This window comes from Eurosta solidaginis, chromosome X (genome assembly GCF_040869045.1).
Source record: "Eurosta solidaginis isolate ZX-2024a chromosome X, ASM4086904v1, whole genome shotgun sequence".
NCBI classification, from domain to species: domain Eukaryota; kingdom Metazoa; phylum Arthropoda; class Insecta; order Diptera; family Tephritidae; genus Eurosta; species Eurosta solidaginis.
Window position 1 is genome coordinate 200,505,409 of NC_090324.1, and position 27,156 is coordinate 200,532,564.

Genomic DNA, 27,156 nt, shown 5'->3' on the forward strand with positions numbered 1-27,156 from the left:
CAAAAATATATAGCTAGTAGATCCTTCTAGACTATTGGCTATATGTGTGCAAAATTTCATCCAAATCGGTCCAGCCGTTCTTGCGTGATTGAGTCACAAAGACAAACGTCTGGACAAACATCCAAACATCCAAACATCTAAACATCCAAACATCCAAACATTCAAACATCCAAACTTTCCCATTTATAATATATATTAGATTAGATTAGACTAGCCTTTACCCGCGGCCCCGTCCGCAAGGAGAAATTTAAATATATGGGCTATTCGCGTTAGCCAGGAAGGGTCCCCAAATGATCGCGAAATAATCCCGAAATGATTCCGGAATAGTAGCGAAAAAGTCCCGAAATAACCCCGACGGGATCCCGGACGGATCCCGAAAACTATACAGAAATGATCCCGGAAGGGTCTCCATATTACCCTTACGGGATTACAAATAAGGTGAAGCAAATTATAAATTCATGTTAATAAGGCAGCAGGCGCATTGGAGCGAATGAAAAGTTACATAGAAACATACAGGTAAAGGTAATAAAAGCGTGCTAATAAAAACAATTGAACGAAGGCGGATGGCGGGAGTAAAAGGAGAGGACCACTGATCGTTCGTCCAAAATTGTCTAGATCTCGATCTGTATGTGCCAGATACCAAAAACTATTGATTTAGGAGAAAACTTATATTCAGTTATAACAATTTATAGATTTTGCACCAGAGAGGGAGATAAAGGGGGCGGGCGGAGGGTGTCACTGCTTACTTTGTAAGCCCTCGACTTATTTGACCCCTTGAGTCTGTGATATTGGTGAAGGCCAGTATACGTAAAGTTATAATGTGTAAAAATTATTAAAAAGTAATTGCTCGAAGAGGTCGTGGGACCCCCACCCCTCTTTCCATGTTCGAAAAAAATTTCGCTAGTAGCCTACTGTCTGTGTCCCAAATTCCTTCAAAATCCGTGTAACAATTCTGGCGTGATTCAATCGCAAAGACGAAAAAATATAATAATTAAATTATATCTGTTCCTAGGGGGCGGGGACCTCCCTCCTTTTCAAAAATATATTGGAAGTAGATCCTTCTAGACTATTGGCTATATGTGTGCAAAATTTCATCCAAATCGGTCCAGCCGTTCTTGCGTGATTGAGTCACAAAGACAAACGTCTGGACAAACATCCAAACATCCAAACATCCAAACATTCAAACATCCAAACTTTCCCATTTATAATATATATTAGATTAGATTAGACTAGCCTTTACCCGCGGCCCCGTCCGCAAGGAGAAATTTAAATATATGGGCTATTCGCGTTAGCCAGCTTATCAAGTTACCTGTTTAAAATTTTGTTTTCTGTCTAATGCATTTTATTTTTGTAATTGAGTAAAAAAAGAACTAAATGAGCTGATAACCTGATAGGATCCCAAATGATCCCGAAATTATCCAGAAAAAGCTACGAAATGACCCCACGCTATCGCGGACGGATCCCGAAAACCATCCAGAAATGCCCGAAAGGGTCTCCAAAAGTTCCCGGAATAGTCCCAAAAAAACCCGAAATGACAACGACACGATTCTAGACGTATCCAGAGAACCACACAGAAATGATCCCTGAAGGTGTTCCAAAATGATCCCGAAAAGGTTCCGAAGTGACCCTGACGGGCTCCCGGGCGGATCTCAAAACCCATCCAGAAACTATCCAGGAAGGGTCCCTAAATTATCCCGACATACTCCAGAAAAAGTTCCGAAATGGCTCCAAGGGGATCCGCGACGGATCGCGAAAACCATACAGAAATGATTCTGGAAGGGTCCCAAAATGATCCCGAAATAGTCCGGAAATGACCCAGATGGAATCCCGCACAGATCCAGAAATGATCCCGGAAGGATCCAAAAACTATCCCGAAAAAGTAACAAAAAATTCCGAAATGGTTCCTACGGCATCCCGGACGGATCCAGAAATGATCCCGGAAGGATCCAAAAACTATCCCGAAAAAGTAACAAAAAATCCCGAAATGCTCCTACGGCATCCCGGACTGATCCAGAAATGATCTTCGGAAGGGTCCCCAAATGATCCCAAAATGGTCCCGAAATACCCTGACGGATCTGGCAAACCATCAAGAAATTATGCCGGTCCCCAAATGATCACGAAATAATAGAGAAAGAGTCACGAAACGACCCCTAGAGGATCCGCAAATTATCCCGTATTACCCCCAAAAAGGTCCCGAAATAACGACGACGTGATCCCGGCCAAATCCCGAAAACCATCCAGAAATAATGCCGGAAGGGATCCCAAATTATTCCGAAAAAGTCCCGCATTGATTCCGACGGGATCCCGAACGGATACCGAAAATCATCCAGAAAGATGCCGGAAAGGTCCTCAAATGATCAATTAATAGTCCCGAAATTACCCTTAAGGGGTCCTGGACGGATCCCGTAAACCATCCAGAAATGATCCCGATATAGTCCCGAAGAAGTCCCGAAATGACCCTGACGGGATCTCGAACGAATCCCTATATGACCCTGACGGGATCCCGGACAGATCCCGAAATCCATCCAGAAATGATCTTGGGAGGGACCCCAAATGATCCCGAAAAATTCCCGCAATGATTCCGACGGGATCCTGAACGGATACCGAAAACCATCCAGAAGTGATGCCGGAAAAGTCCTCAAATGATCACCTAATACCAAAATGACCCTGACGGCATCCCGAAATCCATCCAGAAATGATCTTGGGAAGATCCCAAAATGATCTCGAAATAGTCTCGGAAAAGTCCAGAAATTACCCTGACGGGTTCCCGGACGAATCCTGAAACCCATCCTTAAATGATCCCGAAAAAGTCCCGAATGACCCTGACGGGACCCCGAAAAGATCCCAAAAACTATCCAGAAATGATGCCGGAAAGGTCTTCAAATGATCTCCTAATTGTTCCGAAAAGACCCTGACGGGATCCCGAACGGATCCCGACAAACATCCAGAAATGATGCCGAAAGGGCCCGCAAATGATCCCGTATTAGTCGAGAAAAAGTCCCGAAATGACCCCGACGGGATGCCGGACGAATCCCAAATACCATCCAGAAATGATGCCGGAAGGGTCTCCAAATGATCCCGAAAAAGTCCCGCAATTATTCCGACGGGATCCTGAACGGATACCGAAAACCATCCAGAAGTGATGCCGGAAAAGTCCTCAAATGATCACCTAATACCAAAATGACCCTGACGGCATCCCGAAATCCATCCAGAAATGATCTTGGGAAGGTCCCAAAATGATCCCGAAATAGTCTCGGAAAAGTCCAGAAATTACCCTGACGGGTTCCCGGACGAATCCTGAAAGCCATCGTTAAATGATCCCGAAAAAGGTCCGAAATGACCCTGACGGGATCCCGAAAGGATTCCGAAAACTATCCAGAAATGATGCCGAAAGGGTCCGCAAATGATCCCGTATTAGTCGATAAAAAGTCCCGAAATGACCCCGACGGGATCCCGGACGAATCCCAAAAACCATCCAGAAATGATGCCGGCAGGTATCCCAAATGATCCCGAAATAGTCCCGAAATGACCTCGTCGGCATCCCGGACGGATCCCGAAAATTATCCAGAAATGATGCCGGAAAGGTCCCCAAATGATCCCCTAATAGTCCCGAAATTACCCTAATGGGATCCCGGACGGATCCCGAAAACCATCCAGAAATGATGCCGAAAGGGTTCCCAAATGATCCCGTATTAGTCGCGAAAAAGTCCCGAAATGACCCCGACGGGATCCCGAAAACCATCCAGAAATGATGCCGGAAGAGCCCCCAAATGATCCCGAAAAGGTCCCCAAACGACTCCGACGAGATCCTGGACGGATACCGAAAACCATCCAGAAATGATGACGGTAGGTACCCCAAATGATCCCGAAATAGTCCCGAAATGACCCCGTCGGGATCCCGGAAGGATCCCGAAAACTATCCAGAAATGATGTCGAAAGGGTCCCCAAATGATCCCGTATTAGTCGAGAAAAAGTTCCGAAATGACACCGACGGGATCCCGGACGGATCCCGAAAACCACCCAGAAATGATGCCGGAAGACACGGCAAATGACCCCGACATACTCCAGAAAAAGCTCCGAAATGGCTCCGAGGGGATCCACGACGGATCACGAAAACCATACAGAAATGATTCCGGAAGGATCCCAAAATGATCCCGAAATAGTGCGGAAATGACCCAGATGGGATCCCGCACAGATCCAGAAATGATCCCGGAAAGGTCCAAAAACTATCCCGGAAAAGTAACAAAAAATCCCGAAATGTCTCCTACGGCATCCCGGACGGATCCAGAAATGATCTCGGAAGGGTCCCCAAATGATCCCAAAATGGTCCCGAAATGACCCTGATTGATCCGACAAACCATCAAGAAATTATGTCGGAAGGGTCCCCAAATGATCCCGAAATAAAACAGAAAAAGTCACGAAACGACCCCTAGAGGATCCCCAAATGATCCCGAATTAGCCCCGAAAAGGTCCCGAAATAACCCCGACGGGATCCCGGACAAATCCCGAAAACCATCCAGAAGTGATGCCGGAAAGGTCCTCAAATGATCTCCTTATAGTTCCGAAAAGATCCTGACGGTATCCCGAACGGATCCCGATAACTATCCAGAAATGATACCGAAAGGACCCGCAAATTATCCCGTATTAGTCGAGAAAAAGTCCCGGAATGACCCCGACGGGATGCCGGACGAATCTCAAATACCATGATGCCGGAAAGAACCCCAAATGATCCCGAAAAAGTCCCGCAATTATTCCGACGGGATCCTGAACGGATACCGAAAACCATCCAGAAATGATGCCGGAAAGGTCCTCAAATGATCACCTAATAGTAACAAAATGACCCTGACGGCATCCCGGACAGATCCCGAAATCCATCTAGAAATGATCTTGGGAGGGTCCCTAAATGATCCCGAAATAGTCTCGGAAAAGTCCAGAAATTACCCTGACGGGAACCCGGACGAATCCTGAAAACCAATCTTAAATGTTGCCGAAAAATTCCCGAAATGACCCTGATGGGGCCCCGAAAGGATCCCGAAAACTATCCAGAAATGATGCCGGAAAGGTCCTCAAATGGTCTCCTTATAGTTCCGAAAAGACCCTGACGGGATCTCGAACGGTTCCCGACAACTATCTAGAAATGATGCCGAAAGGGCCCGCAAATGATCCCGTATGAGTCGAGAAAAAGTACCGAAATTACCAGGACGGGATGCCGGACGAATCCCAAGAACCATTCAGAAATGATGCCGGAAGGGACCCCAAATGATCCCGAAAAAGTCCCGCAATTATTCCGAAATGATCTTGGGAAGGTCCCCAAATGATCCCGAAATAGTCTCTGAAAAGTCCAGAAATTACCCTGACGGGTTCCCGGACGAATCCTGAAAGCCATCCTTAAATGATCCCGAAAAAGTCCCGAAATGACCCTGACGGGATCTCGAAAGGATTCCGAAAACTATCCAGAAATGATGCCGGAAAGGTCCTCAAATGATCCCCTAATAGTCCCGAAATTACCGTGACGGGATTCCGAACGGATCCCGACAACTATCCAGAAATGATGCCGAAAGGGTCCGCAAATGATCCCGTATTAGTCGAGAAAAAGTCCCGACATGACCTCGACGGGATCCCGGACGAATCCCAAAAACCATCCAGAAATGATGCCGGTAGGTATCCCAAATGATCCCGAAATGACCGTGACGGGATCCCGAACGGATCCCGACAACTATCCAGAAATGATGCCGAAAGGGTCCGCAAATGATCCCGTATTAGTCGCGAAAAAGTCCCGAAATGACCCCGACGGTTTCCCGGATATGACCCTTACGGGATTACAAATAAGGTGAAGCTAATTATAAAACCATGTTAATAAGGCAGCAGGCACATTGGAGCGAATCAAAAGTTACATAGAAACATACAGGTAAAGGTAATAAAAGCGTGCTAATAAAAACAATTGAAGGAGGGCGGATGGCGGGAGTAAAAGGAGAGGACCACTGATCGTTCCTCCAAAATTGTCTAGATCTCGATCTGTATGTGCCAGATACCAAAAACTATTGATTTAGGAGAAAATTTATATTCAGTTATAACGCTTTATAGATTTCACACCAGAGAAGGTGATAAAGGGGGGGCGGAGGGTGTCACTGCTTACTTTGTAAGCCCTCGACTTATTTGACCCCTTGACCCTGTGATATTGGTGAAGGCCAGTATACGTAAAGTTATAATGTGTAAAATTTATTAAAAAGTAATTGCTCGAAGAGGTCGTGGGACCCCGACCCCTCTTTCCATGTTCGAAAAAAATTTCGCTAGTTGACTACTGTCTGTGTCCCAAATTTCATCAAAATCCGTGTAACCATTCTGGCGTGATTCAGTCGCAAAGAAGAAAAAATATAATAATTAAATTATAACTGTTCCTAGGGGGCGGGGACCTCCCCCCTTTTCAAAAATATATAGCTAGTAGATCCTTCTAGACTATTGGCTATATGTGTGCAAAATTTCATTCAAATCGGTCCAGCCGTTCTTGCGTGATTGACTCACAAAGACAAACGTCTGGACAAACATCCAAACATCCAAACTTTCCCATTTATAATATATACTAGCCTTTACCCGCGGCCCCGTCCGCAAGGAGAAATTTAAATATATGGGCTATTCGCGTTAGCCTGCTTATCAAGTTATCTGTTTAAAATTTTGTTTTCTGTCTAATGCATTTTATTTTTGTAATTGAGTAAAAAAAAAGAACTAAATGAGCTGATAACCTGATAGGATCCCAAATTATGCCGAAATTATCCAGAAAAAGCTACGAAATGAGCCCCACGCTATCGCGGACGGATTCCGAAAACCGTCCAGAAATGCCCCGAAGGGGTCTCCAAAAGTTCCCGGAATAGTCCCAAAAAAACCAGAAATGACAACGACACGATTCTAGACATATCCAGAGAACCACACAGAAATGATCCCTGAAGGTGTTCCAAAATGATCCCGAAAAGGTTCCGAAATGACCATGACGGGCTCCCGGGCGGATCTCAAGAACCATCCAGAAAATATCCAGGAAGGGTCCCGAAATTATCCCGACATACTCCAGAAAAAGTTCCGAAATGGATCCGAGCGGATCCACGACGGATCGCGAAAACCATACAGAAATGATTCCGGAAGTGTCCCAAAATGACCCAAATGGGATCCCGCACAGATCCAGAAATGATCCCGGAAGGGTCCAAAAACTATCCCGGAAAAGTAACAAAAATCCTGAAATGGCTCCTACGGCATCCCGGACGGATCCAAAAATGATCTCGGAAGGGTCCCCAAATGATCCCAAAATGGTCCCGAAATGACCCTGATGGATCCGGCAAATTCATCAAGAAATTATGCCGGAAGGGTCCCCAAATAATCCCGTATTAGCCACGAAAAGGTCCCGAAATAACCCCGACGGGATCCCGGACAAATCCCGAAAACCATCCAGAAATAATGCCGGAAGGGATCCCAAATGATTCCGATAAAGTCCCGCATTGATTCCGAAGGGATCCCGAACGGATACCGAAAATCATCCAGAAGTGATGCTGGAAAGGTCCTCAAATGATAACCTAATAGTACCGAAATTACCCTTAAGGGGTCCTGGACGGATCTCGTAAACCATCCAGAAACTATCCCGATATAGTCCCGAAGAAGTCCCGAAATGACCCTGACGGGAACTCGAACGCATCCCTAAATGACCCTGACGGGATCCCGGACAGATCCCGAAATCTATCCAGAAATGATCTTGGGACGGACCCCAAATGATCCCGAAAAAGTCCCGCAATGAAAGCCATCCAGAAGTGATGCCGGAAAGGTCCTCAAATGATCACCTAATAGTCCCAAAATGACCCTGACGGCATCCCGGGCAGATTCCGAAATCCATCCAGAAATGATCTTGGGAGGGTCTCAAAATGGTCCCGAAATAGTCTGGGAAAAGTCCAGAAATTACCCTGACGGGATCCCGGACGAATCCTGAAAACCAATCTTAAATGATGCCGAAAAAGTCCCGAAATGACCATGATGGGACCCCGAAATGATCCCGAAAACTTTCCAGAAATGATGCCGGAAAAGTCCTCAAATGATCTCCTAATAGTTTCGAAAAGACCCTGACGGGACCCCGAAAGGATCCAGGAAACTATCCAGAAAAGATGTCGGAAAGGTCCTCAAATGATCTCCTAATAGTTCCGAAAAGACCCTGACGGGATCCCGATCGGATCCCGACAACTATCTAGAAATGATGCCGAAAGGGTTCCCAAATGATCCCGTCTTAGTTGCGAAAAAGTCCCGAAATGACCCCGACGTGATCCCGGACGGATCCCGAAAACCATCCAGAAATGATGCCGAAAGGGTTCCCAAATGATCCCGTATAAGTCGCGAAAAAGTCCCGAAATGACCCCGACGGGATCCCGGACGGATCCCGAAAACCATCCAGAAATGATGCCGGAAGAGCCCCCAAATGATCCCGAAAAAGTCCCGAAATGACCCCGACGGGAACCCGGACGGATCCCGAATACCATCCAGAAATGATGCCGAAAGGATTCCCAAATGATCCCGTATAAGTCGCGAAAAAGTCCCGAAATGACCCCGACGGGATCCCGGACGGATCCCGAAAACCATCCAGAAATGATGCCGGAAGAGCCCCCAAATGATCCCGAAAAAGTCCCCAAATGACCCCGAAGAGATCCCGAACGGATCCCGAAAACCATCCAGAAATGATGCCGGAAGAGGCCCCAAATGATCCCGAAAAAGTCCCCAAATTACCCCGACGAGATCCCGGACGGATCCCGAAAGCCATCCTGAAATGATGCCGAAAGGATCCCCAAATGATCCCGACGATATCCCGGACGGATCCCGAAAACCATCCAGAAATGATGCCGGAAGAGGCCCCAAATGATCCCGAAAAAGTCCCCAAATTACCCCGACGAGATCCCGGACGGATCCCGAAAACCATTCAGAAATGATGCCGAAAGGGTCTCCAAATGATCCCGTATTAGTCGCGAAAAAGTTCCGAAATGAGCCCGACGGGATGCCGGACGAATCCCGAAGACTATCCAGAAATGATGCCTAAAGGGACCCAAAATAACCCCGAAAAAGTCCCGTAATGATCCCGGCAACCATCAAGAATTTATCTCTCGAAGGTACGCAAATGATCCCGATATTACCCTGATGGGATCCCGCACGGATCCCGAAAACCATCCGGAAATGATCCCGGAAAGGTCCCAAAATGATCCCGAAATAGTCCCGAAAAAGTCCCGAAATTACCCCGGCGGGATCCCGGACCGATCCCGAAAACCATCCAGAAATGATCCCGGAAGGGTCTCCATATGAGGTGAAGCTAATTATAAAACCATGTTAATAAGGCAGCAGGCGCATTGGAGCGAATGAAAAGTTACATAGAAACATACAGGTAAAGCTAATAAAAGCGTGCTAATAAAAACAATTGAAGGGGGGCGGATGGCGGGAGTAAAAGGAGAGGACCACTGATCGTTCCTCCAAAATTGTCTAGATATCGATCTGTATGTGCCAGATACCAAAAACTATTGACTTAGGAGAAAATTTATATTGAGTTATAACAATTTATAGATTTTACACCAGAGTGGCGATAAAGGGGGGAGGGGGCGGAGGGTGTCACTGCTTACTTTGTAAGCCCTCGACTTATTTGACCCCTTGAGTCTGTGATATTGGTGAAGGCCAGTATACGTAAAGTTATAATGTGTAAAAATTATTAAAAAGTAATTTGCTCGAAGGGGTCGTGAGACCCCCACCCCTCTTTCCATGTTCGAAAAAAATTTCGCTAGTAGACTACTGTCTGTGTCCCAAATTTCATCGAAATCCGTGTAGCCATTCTGGCGTGATTCAGTCGCAAAGACGAAAAAATATAATAATTAAATTATAACTGTTCCTAGGGGGCGTAGATCACGCCCCTTTTGAAAAATATATAGCTAGTAGATCCTTCTAGACTATTGGCTATATGTGTGCAAAATTTCATCCAAATCGGTCCAGCCGTTCTTGCGTTATTGAGTCACAAAGACAAGCGTCTGGACAAACATCCAAACATCCAAACATCTAAACATCCAAACTTTCCCATTTATAATATATATTAGATTAGATTAGAATTAGACTAGCCTTTACCCGCGGCCTCGTCGGCAAGGAGAAAATAAAATATATGTGCTATTCACGTTAGCCTGCTTATTAAGTTATCTGTTTATAAATTATTTTTGTCTAATGTATTTTATTTTTGTAAATAGTAAAAAAAAAAGAACTAAATCAGAAGATAAGCTGAAAAGCACGCTTTCATGAATAGTACAATACAGTTTTTTCGAATTAAAAAAAAAATACATTTTGCTTTTAAATTAAATTAACTGATATGAGAGGGGTGAAAGAATAACTACTCATAGAACAAAGGAGTGAAAATACAATTCGCTAAAACCAAAAAGAATTTTTAAATGAAAATAGTGTTGCTTTTTCGGGTATTTAGTTGGTTAAAATATTACAAAAAGTGCAATTATAGTTATAACAGATCGTTACAGGATTCATTTAAAACACTCAAAAATAGATAAAACATACCGAATTTTAATTTGGAATAATTTGCAGCAAATCCATGGCCATAAAAGCTCATAATTTAAAAAGGGATGTGTGCTGAACTACCGGTTGCGAAGAGACCCAAAATGATCCCGGAAGGGTCCCAAAATGATACCAAAATAGTAACGAAATGATGCCGACGGGAACCTGGACAAATCCCGTAAATCATCCAGAAATTAACCAGGAGGGGTCCCAAAATGATTCCGAAATAGTCCCGAAAAAGTCCCGAAATGAACCTTATGGTATCCCGAACGGATTCCGAAACGCATCCAGAATTGCTGCCGAGAGGGTCCCCATAAGATCCCGTAATATTGCAGAAAAAGTCACGAAATGACCCCTAAAGGGTGTCCAAAGGATCCCGAAATAGTCCCGAAAAATTCCGAAATTACCCTGATGGGTTCCCGTACAGATCCCGAAACCCATCCAGAAATGATGCCGGAAGGGTCCCAAAATAATCCCATATTAGTCGAGAAAAAGTCTTGAAATGACCCCGACGGGATCCCGACACATCCCGAAGACCATCCAGAAATGATGCCGGAAAGGTCCCTAAATGATCGCGAAATAGTCCCGAAATTATCCCGCAATAGTCCCGAAAATATCCAAAATAACCCCGACGGGATCCCGGACGGATCCCGAAAACTATACATAAAAGATCATGGAAGGGTCCCAAAATGATCCCGAAATAGTACCGAATAAGTGCCGAAATGACCCTGATGGGATCCCGAACGGATCCCAAAACTCATCCAGAATTGACGCCGAGAGGGTCCCCATATGATCCCGTAAAACTGCAGAAAAAGTCACGAAAAGACCCCTAAAGGGTCCCCAAACGATCCCGTATTAGTCCCCAAAAAGTCCCGAAATAACCCCTACGGGTTCCCAAACGGATCCCGAAAACCATCCAGAAATGATACGGAAAGGCCCCCCAAATCATCCCGTATTAGTCCCGAAAAAGTTCAGGAATGGCCCCGACGGGATTCCTAACGGATCCCGAAAACTATCCAGAAAGGATGCCGGAAAGGTTCTCAAATGATCCCCTACTAGTCCCAAAATGATCCCGGGCGGATCCCGGGCGGATCCCGGACGGATCCCGAAAACCGTCCAGAAATTATGCCGAAAGGGTCCACAAATATTCCCATACTAGTCGAGAAAGAGTCTTGAAATGACCCCGACGGGATCCCCGACGTCTCCCGAAAACCATCCAGAAATGATACCGGAAAGGACACGAAATGATCACGAAAAAGTCCCATAATGACCCCGACGGGGTCCTGGACGGATCCCGAAAACTATCCAGAAATGATGCCGGAAAGTTCCTCAAATGATCCCCTAATAGTCCCAAAATTACCCAGATGGGTTCCCGTACAGATCCCGAAATCCATCCAGAAATGATGCCGGAAGGGTCGTTATACGATCTCGTATTAGTCCCGAAAAAGTCTCGAAATGACCCCGACGGGTTCCCAAAAAGATCCCGAAAACCATCCAGAAATGATACCGGAAGGCTCCCCAAATGATCCCGAAATTATGCCGGAAGGGACACCAAATGATCCCGAAAAAGTCACGAAATGACCTTGTTGGATCCCGGATGGATCCCGAAAACCATTCAGAAATGATCTCGGAAAATGCCCCAAATAATTCCGAAATAGTCCCGAAAAAGTCCCAAACTGATCCCTACGAGAGCCCGGACGGATCCGCAAAACTATCCAGAAATGATGCCGGAAAGGTCCTCAAATGATCTTTTAATAGTCCAGAAATTACCCTGACGGGATCCCGGACGGATCCCGACAACTATCCAGAAATGAGGCCGAAAGGGTCCCCAAATGAGCCCGTATCAGTCGAGAAAAAGTCCCGAAGTGACCACGACGGGATCCCGAAAACTATCTAGATACCGGAAGGTACCGCAAATGATCCCGAAATAATCCCGAAATGACCCCGACGGGATCCCGAACGGATCGCGAAAACTATCCAGAAATGATGCCGTAAAGGTCCCCAAATGATTCCCTATTAGTCCCGAAATTACCCTGCTGGGATTCAGAGCGGATCCCGAAAACCATACAGAAATGATGCCGAAAGGGTCTCCAAATGATCACGAATTAGTCGAGAAAAAGTCCCGAAATCACCCCGACGGGATCCCGGACGCATCCCGAAAACCATCTAGAAATGATGCCGAAAAATACCCCAATTAATTGAAACTTTATACACGTATCAGGGCTCGATGACAATGCATTAATCTGATGGTGTGTTGACATAAGGTCAACGGCCATAAGGTCAATTGGCCTTATTACCACTTTGAATGGCCATAAGTTTGATTGAAACTTTGCACACGTATCAAGGCTCGATGACGATGCATTAAAGTGATGGTGTGGTGACATAAGGTTAACGGCCATAAGGTCAGTTGGCCTTGTTACCACTTTGAATGGCCACAAGTTTGATTGAAACTTTGCACACGTATCAAGGCTCGATGACAATGCATTATTGTGATGGTGGGGTGACATAAGGTTAACGGACATAAGGTCAATTGAACTTATGACCACTCCATATGGCCATAGATTTGAAACCTGGCACATAATGCGAAAAACGCATTACTTTATTAATGATAGAAGTGGATGCATGGCACATCTACGAAAGAGCATACTGGAGCCCTTTTTAACACGCTTTTATTAGCTAGCCCTGTATCTATCTATGTATACATGTATGTATGTAACGGAACCTGGAGGGGAGCGGAGAGTCCCGGTAATCAGATCTCCGAGCTCCATTGCACTTTTTGAAGCATTTTAAGATAGGTACTTTTAGCTAGTGCAGGCCACCAGACCAAAGTACCATAAAGAAGAATCGGGCGCACAATGGATGTGTAAAGCCAGTAGGTCACCTTAGGGGAGAATCCCCAGGAGTTGCCAATTTCCCTCTTGCAGGTGAACAGCTCTGCTGCTGCTTTCTTGGATCGCTCCACTAAATGGTCACTCCATAACAGCTTCCTATCCAGAATGACTCCCAAATACTTTACTTGATGGCTAAACGCTAAGAACGTACCCCCAATTCTGGGCCGTGCAAGATTTGGTACTTTGTACCTCCTCTTGAAGAGGACAAGCTCGGTTTTATCCGGGTTGGCTTCTAAACCTGTGGCGGGTTGTACTCCTGGAGCAGCTCCAGGATGTCAGCTGGGTCCGTTGGCGTCACTGGAACCCAGGCTCTAGCCCTTGGTCGTGAGGGAATATCACGCGCCTCCACTACCTTGAGGCGCGCGCCCGGATATACGACCCCAATCAGCGTGACGGCGGCCTATAGAGGTTTACCGACCTGGCGTCGTCACAGGCAATTAGCTTGACATTGCCCAGGAACCACCCTGCATCGGTGTAAGGTGGCGGTGGACCAGGGTTGTTTTTCTTAACCTTAACGGCCACCGTAGCGAGCGCGGCGTCGATCCACTTCCACTGTTGTTTCGGAATCCTGCCATCTTCGCTGCTCTCGTCTATAATGCCAATGATCTGCCGACCCTTGGCAATTTCGGCGAAAGACCGCGTCCAGCCTCCCTGCGTCTAGGCCCTTTTCGGTGCCGTGGGGTTGGATTCATCCATGGACCGCTGGCGTTTCAAGGTTTCATCACACTCGACTAAAACTTTTAAAACTACTTGAACTAAAAAATTAAAAAAAAATAATAGTTTAAAAAAACACGCTTTTGTAGCTAACCGAACTAAAAAGTAGAAAATAATTTTCAATTAAAAAGAGTTTATATGACAGTAGTAGAAGATCAAACAATCATTTATAGTTAATCACCTCAAAATAAAGTTATAATAAAATTTAAGTTATTAACAGAATAATTTAATTCACAGTAAAAAGCGTGGGGTGCTTGATATTGGATGTTTGTATGTCCAGACGTTTGGCTTTGTGACTCAATCACGCAAGAACGGCTGGACGGATTTGAATGAAATTTGGCACATATAGCAAATAGTCTAGAAGGATCTACTAGCTATATGGTTTTGAAAAGGGGGAGGTCCCCCAAAGAACAGTTATAATTTAATTATTATATTTTTCCGTTTTTGTCACTGAATCACGCCAGAACGGCTACACGGATTTTGATGCAATTTGGGACACCGATAGTCAGTAGTCTACTGGCGAAATTTTTTATGAAAATGGAAAGTGGGGGGGGGGGGGGGGTTCCACGGGGGTTCTTCGAACAATTACTTTTTAAAATTTTTTACACATTATAACTTTACGTACACTGACTTCATCAATATTACAAACTCAATCGGTCAAATAAGTCGACGGCTTACAAAGTGAGCTGTAACATCCTCCGTCAATTCTGGATGGTTTTCTCGACCAGTCAGGGATCCCGTCGCGGTCATACCGGGACTTTTTCGGGACTATTCCGATATAATTTTGGGACCATTCCGGTATCATTTCTGGGTAGTCTTCGGGATCCGTCCGGCATCCCAGACCCTTCTGTCGGGGTAAATTCGGGACTTTTTCTGGACTTTGTCCGGATAATTGCGGGACTTTTACGGGATAATTTCCGGATGATTTTCGGCATCCGTTCGGTATCCCGTCGGGATCATTTCGGTACTATTTCGGGATCATTTCAGGACTATTTGGGGATAATTTATTTATTTTTTTTTTACTAGCCTTTACCCGCGGCCCCGTCCGCAAGGAGAAAAGCAAATATATGGGCTATTCACGTTAGCCTGCTTATCAAGTTATATGTTTAAAAAAAAATTTCTGTGTAATGCATTTTATTTTTGTAATTGAGTAAAAAAAGAACTAAATGAGCTGATAACCTGATAGGATCCCCAAATGATCCCGAAATTATCCAGAAAAATTCACGAAATGACTCTCACCATCTAGAAATGATCTTGGAAGGGCCCCAAAATGATTCCGAAATAGTTTCGGAAAAGTCCAGAAATTACCCCGACGGGATCCCGCACGGATCAGGCGCGTTGGAGCGAATGAAGAGTTACAAAGAAACATACAGGTAAAGCTAATAAAAGCGTGCTAATAAAAACAATTGAAGGAGGGCGGATGGCAGGAGGAGAAGGACCGCTGCTCTTTTTTCCAAAATTGTTTAGATCTCGATCTGTATGTTCCAGATACCAAAAACTATTGATTTAGGAGAAAATTTATATTGAGTTATAACAATTTATAGATTTTACACCAGAGGGGCAGATAAAGGTGGAGGGGGCCGAGAGTGTCACTGCACACTTTGTAAGCCCCCGACTTATTTGACCCCTTGAGTCTGTGATATTGGTGAAGGCCAGTATACGTAAAGTTATAATGTGTAAAAATTATTAAAAAGTAATTGCTCGAAGGGGTCGTGGGACCCCCACCCCTCTTTCCATGTTCGAAAAAAATTTCGCTAGTAGACTAATGTCTGTGTCCTAAATTTCATCAAGCCGTTCTGGCGTGATTCAATTACAAAGACGAAAATCGGTCCAGCCGTTCTTGCGTGATTGAGTCACAAAGACAAACGTCTGGACAAACATCCAAACATCCAAACATACAAACATCCAAACTTTCCCATTTATAATATACTAGCCTTTACCCGCGGCCCCGTCCGCAGGGAGAAAATAAAATATATGTGCTATTCACGTTAGCCTGCTTATCAAGTTATCTGTTTATAAATTATTTTTGTTTAATGTATTTTATTTTTGTAATTTAGTAAAAAAAAAAGAAGTAAATCAGAAGATAAGCTGAAAAGCACGCTTTCATGAATAGTACAATACAGTTTTTTCGAATTAAAAAAAAAAATACATTTTGCTTTTAAATTAAATTAACTGATATGAGAGGGGTGAAAGAATAACTACTCATAGAACAAAGGAGTGAAAATACAATTCGCTAAAACCAAAGAGAATTTTTTAAATGAAAATAGTGTTGCTTTTTCGGGTATTAGTTGGTTAAAATATTACAAAAAGTGCAATTATAGTTATAACAGTTCGTTACAGGATTCATTTAAAACACTCAAAAATAGATAAAACATACCGAATTTTAATTTGGAATAATTTGCAGCAAATCCATGGCCATAAAAGCTCATAATTTAAAAAGGGATGTGTGCTGAACTACCGGTTGCGAAGAGACCCAAAATGATACCGGAAGGGTCCCAAAATGATACCAAAATAGTAACGAAATGATGCCGACGGGAACCTGGACAAATCCCGAAAATCATCCAGAAATTAACCAGGAGGGGTCCCAAAATGATTCCGAAATAGTCCCGAAAAAGTCCCGAAATGAACCTTATGGGATCCCGAACGGATCCCGAAACGCATCCAGAATTGATGCCGATTGGGTCCCCATATGATCCCGTAATATTGCAGAAAAGTCACGAAATTACCCCTAAAGGGTGTCCAAATGATTCCGAAATAGTCCCGAAAAAACCCGAAATTACCCTGATGGGTTCCCGTACAGATCCCGAAACCCATCCAGAAATGATGCCGGAAGGGTCCCCAAATAATCCCATATTAGTCGAGAAAGAGTCTTGAAATGACCCCGACGGGATCCTGGACGGATCCCGAAAACTATACATAAATGACCATGGAAGGGTTCCAAAATGATCCCGAAATAGTACCGAATAAGTGCCGAAATGACCCTGATGGGATCCCGAACGGATCCCGAAACTCATCCAGAATGGACGCCGAGAGGGTCCCCATATGATCCCGTAATACTGCAGAAAAAGTCACGAAATGACTCCTAAAGGGTCCCCAAACGATCCTGTATTAGTCCCGAAAAAGTCCCGAAATAACCCCGACGGGTCCCCAAACGGATCCCGAAAACCATCCAGAAATGATACCTAAAGGCTCCCCAAATCATCCCGTATTAGTCGCGAAAAAGTTCAGGAATGGCCCCGACGGAATTCCTGACGGATCCCGAAAACTATCCAGAAAGGATGCCGGAAAGGTTCTCAAATGATCCCCTACTAGTCCCGAAATGATCCCGGGCGGATCCCGGACGGATCCCGAAAACCATCCAGAAATTAGGCCGAAAGGGTCCACAAATAATCCCATATTAGTCGAGAAAGAGTCTTGAAATGACCCCGACGGGATCCCCGACGCATCCCGAAAACCATCCAGAAATGATACCGGAAGGGACACCAAATGATCCCGAAAAAGTCCCATAATGACCCCCACGGGGTCCCGGACGGATCCCGAAAACTATCCAGAAATGATGCCGGAAAGTTCCTCAAATGATCCCCTAATAGTCCCAAAATTACCCTGATGGGTTCCCGTACAGATCCCGAAATCCATCCAGAAATGATGCCGAAAGGGTCCTTAAACGATCTCGTATTAGTCCCGAAAAAGTCTCGAAATGATCCCGGAAACCATAAAGAATTTATCTCTCAAAGGTACGCAAATGATCCTGAAAATACCCCGACGGGATGCCGAACGGATCCCGAAACCCATCCAGAAATGATGCCGGAAAGGTCCCTAAATGGTCGCGAAATAGTCCTGAAATGATCCCGGAATAGTCCCGAAAATATCCCAAAATAACCCCGACGGGATCCCGAAAACGATACAGAAATGATCCTGGAAAGGTCCCAAAATGATCCCGAAATAGTACCAAAAAAGTCCCGAAATGACCCCGGCGGGATCCAGGACGGATCCCGAAAACCATCCAAAAATGTTCCCGGAAGGGTCTCGATATGACCCCAACGGGATTACAAATAAGGCGAAGCTAATTGTAGAAACATTTTAATAAGGCAGCAGGTGCGTTGGAGTGAATAAGAGTTACATAGAAACATACAGGTAAAGCTAATAAAAGCGTGCTAATAAAAACAATTGCAGGTGGGAGATGGCGGGAGGAGAAGTACCGCTGCTCGTTTGTTTAGATCTCGATCTGTATGTGCCAGATACCAAAAACTATTGATTTAGGAGAAAACTTATATTCAGTTATAACAATTTATAGATTTTACATCAGAGGGGGTGATAAAGGGGGGGAGGGGAACGGAGGGTGTCACTGCTCACTTTGTAAGCCCTCTACTTATTTGACCCATTGAGTACGTAAAGTTATAATGTGTAAAAATTATTAAAAAGTAATTGTTCGAGGGGGTTGTGGGAACCCCACCCCCCTTTCCATCTTCGAAAAAAATTTCGCTAGTAGACTATTGTCTGTGTCCCAAATTTCATCAAAATCCATGTAGCCGTTCTGGCGTGATTCAGTCACAAAGACGAAAAATACAATAATTAAATTATAACTGTTCCTAGGGGGCGGGGATTTCCCCCTTTTCAAAAAAATATAGCTCGTAGATCCTTCTAGACTATTGGCTATATGTGTGCAAAATTTAATCCAAATCGGTCCAGCCGTTCTTGCGTGATTGAGTCACAAAGACAAAGGTCTGGACAAACATACAAACATACAAATATCCAAACTTTCCCATTTATAATATATATTAGATATTAGATTAGATTAGATTAGATATTAGATTAGATTTATTTTGGGACCCTTCCGGAATAATTTCTGAATGATTCCGGGATACGTCCGGGATCCCGTCGGAGTTGTTTCGGGACTTTTTCGCGTCTATTCCGGGATCATTTGGGATCCTTTCGGTATCATTTCTGGATGGCTTTCGGGATCCTGTCAGGGTCTTTTCGGGACTTTTTCGGGACTATTCGAGATGAGTTTGGGACCCTTCCGGCATCATTTATGGATGATTTTCGCGATCCGTTTGGTGATCTTTCCGTGATCATTTCTGGATGGTTTTCGAGATCCCGACGCGGTCATTTCGGAATAATTTGGTCACCCTTGCGGCTTCATTGCTGGATGGTTTTAAGGATCCCGTCAGGTTCATTTATTTATTTCAATAAGTCAATGGACTTCAATTCTTACAGACTATGATACAAACTAAAATTAAGAGATACTTACTTGAAAAATAATACAGGGTACTTAGAAAGCAGATTTTAAAATATTTAACTGTTTCCTTTTGGAGCAGAAAAGTTACAACAGTACTGATAGAGTTAAACTCACGGAGAGCACGAGCAATGGGCGCATTACTGGAATAGTGAATTTTAAAATTGTCACAATAAAATGGATAAAAACTACGAAGACACCTCCGAGGAATAGTAAATCGAATCCTATCCAATAAATATGGACAGTCAACGGACCCATTAATAATATCAAACGTAAATGATCTGCTATTGATCTGCGATTTTCTAAAGACTTAAGGCTCAAAAGCACAAGTCGCGCAGAGTAGGCGGGTGTAGGGTCTGAGAAGTTTAGAGGGCGAAGTGCATATTTGGGACAATTTTTTTGCATTCTTTCAATTCTGGTAATAGCAGTTTGACTACTTGGTCTCCAAATAAATACGCCATATTCCAGATGAGACCTAACAAAAGATGTGTAAAGTAGCTTAAACGTGTAGGGATCAGAGAATTTGATTTAGAGGTTATGAAATTTATGTGTTTACTGAAAGAAAACTTATTGTCAAAGACAACAACAAGGTCCTTAATCTCATTAACACATTGAAGCTCCTTGATTAATTGACTTCGAGTAGGTCATTTGAAAGCATTTGGACTGATTCAAAGAGATACGAGAGTTCAGGCACCATTGGTGCAACTTATTAATATCATTCTGCAACACTAAGACATCATCTGGCGTCTTAATGGATTTAAGTCATCGGCATATAGCAAACACTTCGCGAATAAAAAGCAACTACTTACGTCATTAATAAATCTTAATATATAAAAATCACGTGTCTCTATGTTTGGCGCCAGTGGACTCCTAAACTACTGAACCGATTTTGAATTTGTTTTTCACCCCGTATGTAGTTTGATCTAACTTGAAATATAAGATAGGTTATATCTCAGTTTATAGCCGCAATATTATTTTATTGCAAATTTTTTTATGTATTAATACGTAATAATAAAATGTTACGTATACGCACCGGCACTCACCTTTTCAGGGGTGCGGATATACTTCCGTGTAACTGGTTGGTGTTTAATTAAACAACGTGCTTATCAATAAAAAATATTATAGCGAATGATATCAAGTATAGCACATCAGGCCCGCCGAGAGGGTGGGGGGTTTCAGAGGGGGCCATCGATTTAGAGGTACTATGACACTTTTCTAATTCAGGAGAGCCTTTAGTTGTTCCATGTGCAATTTTTAAGCCGAATTTCAAAAGCAACGAAAATCTGCATTTCGTTTTAATATTATAGTGAAGTGTGAAAAATAAAAATCTATATATATAAAAAGAAAGGCTAAAATGTGTGTTAGTTGGTCACCGGTGTTTGAAGAGATACGTCGGTCGATTGTTCAAACTTGCACACAAGTTGCGTAAACCTCACGCGGTGGTTACTACATAGGTTTGGTTGCGATCGACGTACAGGGTCTCGAGATATAAGCCGAAACGTGGACCCTAGTACCCCTAGAATATGTTTATAGAATATGGATAACAAATGAAAGCTGTTGATGAGTGCTTTAGTAGGGGGTAATTTTCAAACCCCTGGGTGACTAGGGTCTCGAGATATAGGCCAAAACGTGGGCCAGTAAGACAGTTTTTATACAATATGGATATCAAATGAAAGCTGTTGATGAGTGATTTAGTACAGAGTAATATATTATCTAGAGACGGACTGGGAATGGGATTAGGACTGGAACTGGGATTAGGACTAGGACTGGGACTGATACTCGGAGTGGGACTGGAATAAAATACATACCACCCTCTGGGACAGGCAATAAAGGATGCAGAAGAATTGAGAGAAGAGAAAAGAGAGAAGGAGATTGAGAAAGAGATAGAATGAGACGAAGATGGAGATAGATGAAGCGAAAAAGACGGAGGGAGGAGTGATTAAAAGGATTAGGAAAAAGTGAAGAGGGGGGGGAGGGCAGAGTCAGACGGAAAAAGCTTATTAAAATGTATGCAGATAGGCCAAATTTAGGGCAGAACAACATCTGCCGGGTCTTCTAGTAAGATATATAAAGGTAGACCTAATATTCTCCCTTGGGGAACCCCAGAAGTGGCTACAAATGGACTAGACGAATGTCCATCTAAAGCAACAACACAATGTCTGTTATTTATATAAGACTTTATCCACAAAAGAAACGAAGAGTGGAACCAAGGCAACCTAATTTTTTAATGAAAACGCTATGATGGATACTGTCAAAAGCTTTTGAAAAGTCTATATAAATGCAATCAATCAATGCAAATGAAAACCTGCAAAAAAAGTTTCAACACAATCAGCCCAATTCTAAACGAAAATTCCGTGCGAGTTTTCTCCCTTCTCCCATTCCTCGTATTCTAAATAAAAATTCCTTGTTAGTTTTTTCACTTCTCCCTTTCCTCCTATTCTGAACAATGTTCGAAAAAGCTGAAACCGGTTATGGGAGAAAAGTAGGTATTATGAATGTGAGGGAGAGGGAGATTTCTCTGCCATTTCATAGGAGTTTTTTCACTTGTTAAATTAAGGGGAATGCATCAAAATAGTTAAAGGAAATTGGTTATTTTAAGAAAGAACACTTATTTGTACAAATTTGTGCTAAGAGATGTATTTATATTCCACCACAATATTCTCACTTCTAATACAACAACAACTACAACCACAATATTCTTTATTTTAAGTTGAAAAGTATATCATAAGCAACGGTAGAGCTCTTGGTATACAAATTTGATGCAGCCATCCAGAAATTGCGCAAGGATTTTTTAATAAGGCTTAAATAGATTTTGGCATATGATGAAGGACGAATTCAACTCAACTTGGCCGCCAGAAAATTGCTTTGCTGAATGAAAGCAGGCAACTCCGGCAGATTTGTGTTATGCGGCCGTCTTCTTCTTATGTTCCGCTGTTGATGTTGCTGTGGCACCAATTCAATACTCATTTCAGTGAATACCACATGAAATGCAATAAATACTGTGCAATGTTTATATTTTATTTCTTAATTTCCAACAAATTTGCAACAATAATTAAACTTTTCAATTTTTTAAACAAAATAAGAAATGTGCAACGAAATTTCAATTAACAAAACAGCTGACTTCGAAAATTCGAAATTCCTATTCCCCAATTATTGTTCTCCCTAGGAGAACAGAATTGGAGGAATTTTTCCGCGGGAATAAAAAAATCCGCGAGAACAAAATTCCGCGAGAATATTTAGAATTGGTCTGAATATCCACTAAAAACAGCAAGATTAGAAACTGTTGATCTACCAGCGACAAAGCCATGCTGGAAGGGAGATATTAGAGACTTAACCGCAAAACTGAACTTGGCATTAACAGCATGCTCAAAAATTTTGGAAATGGTAGAAAGCTTTGATATAGGTCTGTAATTACGCACATCATTTTTGTTACCACTCGTCAGTGAGCTTCCACTCGTCAGTGAACGTACCGGACGATAGAGATTTATTAAAAATATTTTAACAGAAGTGAAGAAACCCCATCAACGTCTGCTTGAGAAGAAGATTTGAGTTTGAGAATAGCATTACTAATATCATCAGAAGAGAGACAGAGGGCACCAAAGTTTAGAGCAAAGTTAAGATTCGTAGAGGCATCAAACGATAGATAACTATCGGCGGCAGTAAAATTTTACTTAAAAAACTCCGAAAATAAGTTGACTGTATCACATGGTGTTCGCGATGAGTGGCCATCAAGAAAAATTCCAGACGGTATACTGGAGCGACCTTTTTTGGACTTGATATAGCTCCAAAATGTTTTCGGATTCAATATAATATTAGACTCGATTGTATGAATATAGTTGGTATAAAGAAGCTATTCCAAATTATTAAATTTCTTCAAATATTGCTTGTATGTAGTTAAGAACAAATGGTTCTTCGTATGTTTAAACTTACGCATATATTTATTTATGAGATTCTTAATTTTTTTTAAATCTTTCCTTTACCACGGAAGTTTGTAAGGCCTCATTCTTCTCAAAGGAATTTTATGCAGACAATAATTTAATAGAATAGATTTGAAAGTTAGGAAACTATTAGAAGTATCAAGTCCCTAAAGTACCGCTTCCCAGTTTATTTCAGATAAAAACCATTAAAACTGGGAAAATCAAACGAATTGAAATTAAAAGTAAATCTGCTTCCAGAAGTATCCTATGCATTACATGTCTTCTTAGAAGACTCAGCTCATTGCTCCACCATGGCGGCTTTGCTTTTCCTCTGAATCTTCTTAGAGGGCAAGCTTTGTTATACGCTCAATAAGCATCCTTGTTAGGAATTCATTGGACTCCTCCAGTTCTTCCACATTGGCAACATCTTTGGGATGTCCCAGTTTCTTTTCTACCTGTTTCTGGAATTAAGTCCAGTTTGTTGACCTAGGGTTTATAAAGGTTCCTCCCTTCTCTACCCTCTTTAGGGCGATGTTGAACCTGATATACGCATGGTTGGAGAAGGATGGTCTATCAAGAACCATCCAATCATACCTTGATATATCACGTTCGGAGCTCAGTGTAATATCCAAAATATTGCTGGATGTTGGACCAATGTATGTAGGGACGACTCCCCTGTTGGCTATCTGCAAATTTGTTTGCAGGATGTAACAAAATAGAGATTCGCCTCTCTCGTTCGTATCTGCTCCACCCCACGAATTGTGGGACGCATTTGCATCCGCGCCTATGACCAACCGCCCTTTGCGCCCTTCGTCCTGTACTAGCCTCTTGCACTCCATCGGTGGAACCTCCGCAGCATGGGTCATGTAGCAGGATGCCAGGATAAATGCCTGCATATTCCTTTGCTCAACGGCCAGCACTACGAGGTCATCAGTAGTGTAATTAGGTAGCATATATGAATGCAGCTGTTTCCTTACCATTACTACGGCTCGCACCCGTTCTTCCGTTTGTGCATAGTAAACGCCAAATCCGCGCGCGCTAAGTCCGGAAACCTTTCTTCCAGATGAGAGCCTCGGCTCCTGGATCAGCGCCACGTCCAACGAGCCCTCCTCAAGGGTTAGGAGGAGTTCGCTCGACGCCACTTTACTGTGTTGTTTGTTCGTTGGCCAGTCAATATTGCATAAATTGAAGTCACCAAGCACGCAGAGATGATTATTACTTAGGTTATTAATTATATTATTTTTTTTTTTTTTATTAATAACTAGCGAAACTATGTTGTCAGAGTGTGCTTTCTATAGTTCAAATGAATCAGTGAATCAGAACCATTAATGCAGACACAAATTTGATCGAGCAGAACGTGACCATTACTAAGCGGAAAGAAAGAAGAGGATAACTGACGCTTGACGGCAATTAAGACCCCACCGCCGCGAAGGAAACCAGTAGCGTTAGCATCTCGATCTTTGCGGAATACATTAAAAAGATTACAGTCGAAAAACACACTGTCGAAAAAGCTTCGATTGAGCCATGTCTCGATGAAAACAAAGACGTCATAATCCAATGGGGAAATAAAGCTGTAAACAAGATCTGCTTTCGTCCTCATCCCAGAAAGGTTTTGGAAATATACCTTTATCTCTCTATAACCACTAAGTTGAGGCAGGGAATTCACCACATTGTTCAGTTATTGCTAATCGTCGCTTAACCCTGGGTCCGAGCTTCTTGAGTTAGCTTTGCGAACGTTTTTGAAAGGTTTAATTTTCCCATTTGCTGGCCATGGCAAGGGATCTAGACGTGTGTCCAGGAGCGTAGCCGACACGCCAAGCTTAAAATTTACTCTGGAGAGTTAGTGGCATATAGTAGAATTTCACTCACCTTGTTATCTTAGAAATTGTGAAAGAATTAGTGATAGCAGTGAAAATGGGACTCTTGTTGTTGACACTAATATCGGCAGAAGTTATAGCAGCAGCAGATACCGCAGTATCATTGCAGGTGTCGTCGAAAATAGCACAGGCAAGAGATGCATCAGCTGTACTCGACGATATTGTCACTGACGTTTTACCTGCACTAGCGGTGCAAGCAGAGCGAATATCTGTAGAGGATGTGCATTTGTTTGTATTTAAATCTGATGCCAGCGAAGCAATAGCCGAAATCAACTCATCAAACCGAAGTTTGTTGCAAAGAGCGAATTTCACTTAATATTTCCAATTGGTCGATAAGAAATTTGTTATAATTTTTCAGAGAATTGATCTCAATTAGAGCCAAATCTAAAGCACTTGTTTGCTGAGATTAGAGAGGATGACTTACGTCAACATTGCCAGCATTAGAAAGCATAGGTTGACTGTTGAAGTTATTTGCTTTGTCAGGAATGCATGTTGTTGTATCATCACTGAGATTAATAGACTCATTGAAATTATGATAGGTGGCGGTGAGCGAAGGGAGTTACAACGCACTATGGCGCCTCTGCCCAAAAAGCCTGGCAAAAATCAGAAATTTCATGAAAGCATTCGATAAATCTAATACATGTATTTCATAGAGAATTTTCCAGGGATTATAATATATATAACTATTATTAAACAGAAAATGATATTTTAGGAGGTAGAGCCCCTCAAAGTTGATTAATTTTTAACACTTAGAAAAATTTGTGTTTTTTTTTTGTTGTATTAAAAATTGTTTTGTCTCTAAATAAAACGGCCTGCTACTGCTTTCTTGTATTATAACAAAATGACATTTAATTCAAGGTTGAAGAAAAACATAAAATTAGTTTTTCTATAAAAGTTGTCAGATCTACCTGTTTTTTAAAAAGCCTATTTTTAGCACCCTTTCGAACTTTGATGGAAAATAAAAAAAAGGAGAAAAAAGATCTCCGTGAAATTTACAGTAGGTATTTGCTAAATATTCAGTTACCTGAATTCATAAGGTCTACCTGCGTCGAGCTGCGATTTCACTTTTTACATCAAATAAAGTGAAGCAACCTTGGGTATAAATACGCACCTTAGCAGGTTCGTTGAGGCTATTATGACAGAATTACCAAATGAAGCATGCAACAAAGAAGACGAAGACTTGAAAGAAAAAATTGGCTTCCTCTACATTCCAATACAAAGAAAATGACAAGCAGTCGTTCGTTCTACTTCAAGGTTTATAAGTTAGCATGAAAGCTGACTAGCTGGTAAAAGTTTTTTGGACGAAGAAATGCCTAGCACATCAACCAATCGAACTAGAGGAAGACCAACAAAACCCATAGAAGAATGTTCGCACTACACAAGGAAAAGGAAGCTATCAGATTATACTAGAGTTATCGAGAAAACACCATGTCTCATATCATAACAGCAGTTGCGTTAGCAAGTCCAGTGCAACTGAGAAGGATCAAAAACAGCAGTCCCACACCCCCAAATGTGCTACCTAGGAGATGCACTCCTGAAGAGTCTTATTAGTTTGTAAGTTGGTGTACCTGCATTTAGGCGCATACATTCTAGCTGATCTATAAGAAAAAGCTTCCAATTGTTTGTTTTGTGTTCTGATTGCAAGAAAAAAAGAGCTTAGAAGTTCATCAGTGCAGGAGAGTATGGAGCTCAGATTTTAAATGGGCGACTCCAAATTTTTAAAGGTTCCCAAATTTTTAAATGCCCCCTTTGTACTTTACTGTAATACATTTAAGAAAAAGCAAAATTTATATTTCATATAATTTATTTTTATTAAATAAAAATTTTAAACATAATTGCCCACATATTACTGTGTTGTATTTTTGTTTCTGATCATAATTGTAATGTATTGGTGGCTTCAGATAATTAATCAGTTCAATCGGTGGCTGCAAATTTCCAAAACTATCAAAATATTCTTTATAATTTTT